Source organism: Mauremys reevesii, linkage group 8 (genome assembly GCF_016161935.1).
Source record: "Mauremys reevesii isolate NIE-2019 linkage group 8, ASM1616193v1, whole genome shotgun sequence".
Classification (NCBI taxonomy): Eukaryota; Metazoa; Chordata; order Testudines; family Geoemydidae; genus Mauremys; species Mauremys reevesii.
In genome coordinates, this window is record NC_052630.1 from 103,346,914 (window position 1) to 103,352,913 (window position 6,000).

The following is a 6,000-nucleotide window of genomic DNA, read 5'->3' on the forward strand; positions in this document are numbered from 1 at the left end:
AATTTCAGATCTGGACGAGATGTAGCAGTCCTGGCTCGAGAGAAGCATTTGTGAATTTGAAATGAAGGAAAGGTCTTGTTCACGTAGCTGGTATTAATGTACGTACCCTTAACAGACACAAAGCCGATGTGTAAATTGGCAGAGCTGACTGGACTTCCGTGGAGCTGGCCCAGCTTACAGCAGCTGAGGATCTGGGTTGCTCTTTGGATAGATCTGATGTATCCAAAACCTAGGGAGGTGAATTTGACATGGACAAAAAAACCCTGGCAAAGCGAACAATTGTAAAATCTCATGCAGTGCTCCCCACAATGAAACCCTTCCCTTTGCTCCTCCCTAGGGGAACGCTAGCTTGCAACTCTTGCTTTAAAAGGCAGCTTAGCTTCTAGCTGCATGAGGCTTTCAGCCACCTGGCCTCAGCACTGCCACCTTATTGTTCAGAATCAGCCTGCAGGCTTCGTCTTGGCAGAGTCCTATGGCGCTCGTTGCCTTCTTGACTCATCTTTGAGCCATTAGTGGAAGCAACACACATGCCCCTTTGGCTTGCATAAGATTGGATTTACATGGCTGTTAAGGAGGAGGATTTAGATTGTCCAAGTATTATTAATTGCTCCTGCCATAGATCTTTAATGCCCTGCTTGCAGTCAGAGCAATGGTGGTGTCCTTCAGAGTAACAGCAGACAGCAATGTCTGTTTTGTATTCTCTGGCCTTGTCTGTTTTCTACAGGGATGTGAGTTTGTGGCATTTGGCTGAAGTTACAGACACTCGGCACCTTTCTGAACGTGGGCCTGCTGCGAACGGTAGGACTGAATGAATGCATTTCCTTGAGCCAGTAGAAACTATGGTATAGATCCCCAGGTGGTGTAAATCAGCATAATTCATAACCTTTGATGGAGCTGCACTGATTTACACCAGCTGAGGATCTAGCCCCTGTTCTTCATTCTTGCTTTTGGTAACGTGACTCGGCAATATCTAAAAGCGTCGCCTCCACCAAGATGCTGCTTCTCCAGGTGCTAACATTCATCGCTGCTAGCATCAAACTAAACTAAGGCAGCAGCTTCAAATCAGAGCTTCACCCTGAAGGAACAATGTTCTTATCCGCTGTGAATCGGCCTGGCCCTTCCTCCATGCGTGGGCTAGACATAATGGCCTCATTTTTGTAGCAGCTGGGGAAGGCGATCATGTGATGAGTAATCACCCCACTGTCTCCGAACTTTGAGCCGAGGACGGTTTCTTTTCTTCCCTTGCTAGCCATGCAGCTCTCGCCTGGCTCGTAGCTTTTAAGAGTTCGTGAACAGCAAAGCAAAAGAAAATAATAGTTTGTCCCCTTTGCGAAGTCTACATGTGACTCATTGTTCAGCCTGCTGTGAGCATCCCTTCCTGTGTCTGATCCACGGAGGATGTGAGTCTACTGTAGCCTCCAGTGAGGGTATTGAGGCTCTGATGGTTTTAGCCCTGGAGGTCCAAGGCTCAGTCGCCAGGGATGACTAAAGGTGATGTTACACAAAGATGGCCTAATTAGGATTTTTTTAAAAATGCGTATTCTGAATTTAATTTAATATACTGGAAAGAAAGGTTCAATTTGCAAGGCACATTTTAAGAAGTTCAATGGGTGATGCATGATTATGGGCACTGGAAGGGAAAGTTGATGGCAGAATAGCGCAAGGCAGAAAAAGATCTGGGCTGGACAGTGTGGTAGCTTGGGTGGTTCAAAAGGCCTATTCATCCACCAAGAGATTAGCAGAGGATAGTACAGAATGGGCTACCATGCTGGCAAACATCCGGTAACGGAGATGCCACATAAAAAGATTAGAAATATTCAGAATTTTGAGCCCTAACTGTCTCCTTTCTGCTGGAGGACCTTGATGATAGGTATCAATTTCATGCTGGTATTGAACATCAGCAGTCCAGGCACCTAAATAAGATGGAATGTGGTTCAGATCTGCCATCTTACATTAAGGAACTCTTGCAGGATCAGACCGTCTCATGAGTGAGATGAATTATACAACCTCTTCATTGTTATGAAGATAAGCCCTAGCAAAAAAATCTGTGGAGGCAGGGGCAGTTCAGATTTAGGATTCCAAATACAGCTCCCCACCCTGCCACTCTGAAACCAATGAGGTTCAAATTCATGTCCCTAGTTTTGGCCTTTCTGTAATCAAAAACAACAACAAAAACCAACCCTGCCTCAAGGATCTTATGATTAAAATGAGATGGATAATGATCATTGACCACCTGGTGGGGAGGGAAAGGGGATAGACCAGATAAACCCTGGGAGGGGCCAGTAAAGATATTTCATGTAGAGTAGATCATTGCCTCAATACAACATAGGAGAAGCCTTTGGGCTGTAATGCCACCCGCATCCACTTGATATCCAGCTGTCAATCCTCTCCAGCTGGGACAATTCCTTCACTTTCCCAGGCCCTCCCCTGAATGAGAAGGATCTCGCCCGCAGAAGGAGGTGTGACTGTGGATGGTAGAGAAAGGAAATTGGGGAATAGAGCTGGGTGACATTTTTCTACTGAAACTTGTTTTGGTGAAACATGCGGATTCGGATCGACCAAAACATTTAGATGTGCATCAAATTCACTGTATTGTTTGGGTTTGGGAAAAAAAAACCCTAAAAAGACAAATTCCCCCGAAGTGGAAAAGTTACATTATGATGGTTTTGAAATGAAATGGTTAGTTTTTTTGTTTTTGTTTTTTTTTAATATTCAAAATGACTTTTCATTTTGAAATTTTCAACCACTTTATTTTAAAAACTCATTGAATAAAGAAGCTCTCTTCAAGGTTTCATGTTGGGTAACGCGAAATGTTTCTTTTGACGCAAAATGAATAGTTTTGGTTTTGGCTTTTTGATTTGCCAAAATGTAAGGAAAATTTGGTTTTGGAGCAACCCCAAATTAGGAGGATGATGATTTTTAATTGTCAGCAAACCAAAAAATCAGTGATTTGCCCAGCTCTGCTTGGGAAGCTCTAAATGTTAGAGGTGGGAGGAAGTGGTTATGCCTGAGGTGATGGTTCCATTCCAAACACAGTGTGAATGTTTTAATCCCCCCTCCGCCCCCTCTTCCCCACAACCCTCATTCATTTTAAGCCCTTGTCATAGCTGTTAGATTTCAGCAGCATGATGCGCTCTGTGTGCGCGTACCTCTTCCCTCTGCCTGCCAGAGTCTGCAGGCTCATTAAGATTAAATTTAAAAAAACCCCCAAACCCAAACCTACATATTCCCGAGATATATATAAAAAAAAGACTTCTGCGTGTTTAACCAAAGGGAATGGGTTTGGGCGAGAGACTACGGCTATGGGATCCCACTCTACAGCACAAATTAAAATTAGATTAGATTGGTTGCCATGGTGACCGCTACCCCTGCCTCACATCAGACACGGACTCTGGGAAGCAAAGGAGCACATCTCAATTGATAGCCTTAATTCTAGGGACGCCGAGGGTGCAATTCACCCCTGGAGGAGGGTCGGGTGTGGGGGGGGACCCGGTGACTTCAAGTGATGGACGTGCCCCTGTTTCCAAAGAGCCGCTGCATTCTCCTTGGCTCCTAATATTTACAGGGGTTTCAGAGATGCGGCTGCAGCTGTTTGGTTGAAATCGCCTCCTCTTAAGTACAGTATGTCTTTTTTCCCTCTTTCTAAATTAAAAAATACAGGGAGATGAATTAAAAAGGCATTGTTTATGGGACAATGACATTGTAACAAAGCTGATCGAGTCTGCCCTTTTTCTTCCTTGGAGACAGAGACTCTTAGAGTCAGTGTGTTCTTTAAAAATTATAAGGCATTGATATACCATGGTGATGAATGCAGTGCTAACAGCCCAGGCAGGCAGAAAGTTTTCAAAACCATAACCCTTAAACCTATGCCCCTTTCCCATCACCTGCATAGACACGATGCACCTAGAGTATGTTTAGCTTCTCTTTTAGTCTGCAGTAGTGCATGCTGCTGCCGTGGTATCTTAAGGGGGGAGGCACTGCCAGGGACCCTGGTCTGATTGCTCATCTCTTCCTGCTTAGCTCTACAGAGGCCGGGCTCTCCTCCCTTTTGGGAAGATGGAGTACTTGGTGAGAGTAGATAGGGAATGGGACGGGGAGCCAGGGGATTTGGGTTCTAGTCTAGCTCTGTCACTGAACCTGCTGTGTGATTTGGGGCACCTCTCCGAGACGGAATTTGTCCATCTGTAAAATGGGGCTAATGATACTTGCCTTCCTGAGGGTTTTGAGATCTAGGGATGGAAACTGCTGTGTAAGAGCTAAGCGTTGCTTAGCGGTGCGATGTGGAAGGGAGTTAGTTATTTGTGGGGGGAGGGTACTCATGCTTCCTGGGGGTAATGGTGTTGTCACTTCCTTTCCTGGAAGGGGAAAATAAAACTACAGGCCCTCCTTAATTTAGAGAGGCGGTGTGGTCTAATGGGTAGGGCACTGGATTGGGAGTCAGGAGGCCTTTGTGTTCTATTCCTGCCTCTGACATTGTCTAGTGTGTGTCCTGGGACAAGCTGCTCTTCAGTTCTGTGTCTCTGTTGCTCTGCAAGGCAAGGAACAAGACATGCAGGCCATACCTACAGAACGGGGGCCCATATTCTGTACAGCAGTGACTCTGAAAAGGATTTAGGGATCATAGTGGCCAAGCAACTCAACACGAGAGCCCAGCACGATGCGGTGGCAAAACTGGTAGTATGGACAGGGCAGTCGGGAGGCAATTCTACATTGGTATATGGCATTGGGGAGACCAATACTGGAATACAGCGTAAGTTCTGGTGTGCACATTAAAAAAAGGATGTTGAACGACTGGAGAGCAGGCAGAAAAGAGCCACCAAAACAATTCGAGGGCTGGAGAAAATGCCTTACAGTGAGAGACTTAACTCAATCTGTTTAGCTTGTCATAAAGAAGATTGAGAGGTGACTTGATTACGGTGTAATAAGTACCTTCTCAGCAAGAAAATACAAGGTACTAAAGGGCTTTTTAATCTAGCAGTAAAGGGCAGAACAAGAATCAATGTCTTATAGCTGAAGCCAGACAAATTCAAATTAGAAACGGGGCACTAATTGTTTAACCATGAGGGTGATTAACCTTTGCAGCAAACTATCAAGGCAAGTGGTGGAGTCTCCATCTCTTGATGTCTTCAAATCATGACTGGATCCCTTTCTGGGAGAGATGCTTGAGCCAAACACAAATTATTGGGTTCAATAAAGGGACAAATAGGTAATATTTAATAGCCTGTGCTATACAAGAGGTCATATTGCTAGATGATGTCGTGGTCCCTTCTGGCATTTGAATCTATGAAAATGGACTTGTGTGTGTGTGTGTACTGTACCCAACACAACTGCATTTCTAAGCACTACAGTAATAGAAATAATAAGCAGCTATTAATAATGAGTGGCAGAGTCACTCCACAATATCAGCATTTGTGAATAATCAAACAAATGTAGTTAAGTTATCAAGGAAGCTGTATCACAAAATGATCTGGGTTCATGTGTTCTGACAACTGTACTCCAGGCATCAATTATTTATGCTAATACTTTGTGTACTATAGGAGTAAATGCCCTATGGTATTCTTAGTCAAAATACTGAAGCCTTAGCAACAGAAGCTCTTATTCACTGTATCGCCCGCTGTTACCTCTTCTGCTGAGATGTGTGGGGTGAGAGTGGTAGGTTTTTGTGTTTTAATTATCAGGTTTGGAGAATAATGAATTGAGAATAAGCAAAGAGATGCTCCAGCAGACAGGGTTAGAGATCTTTGATATGACAGAGGATAATGCACCTTTCATTCTGGTGCCAGATACAAATTACTGTTGATTTGCTGTATAAATCCCTGACACCTTTTGGGAATGGATTCCTGGCCAATCATTGATCACTGGTTCGCGGTTCATAGACTGAAAAGAGACATGGTTTTTAGTGTTAAAACATAAGCCCAGGAGTCCGGAAAACTGGATTCTGTGTCCAACTCTGCCACAGATTTACTATGTGACCTTACATGAGGCACTTATTCATCATCT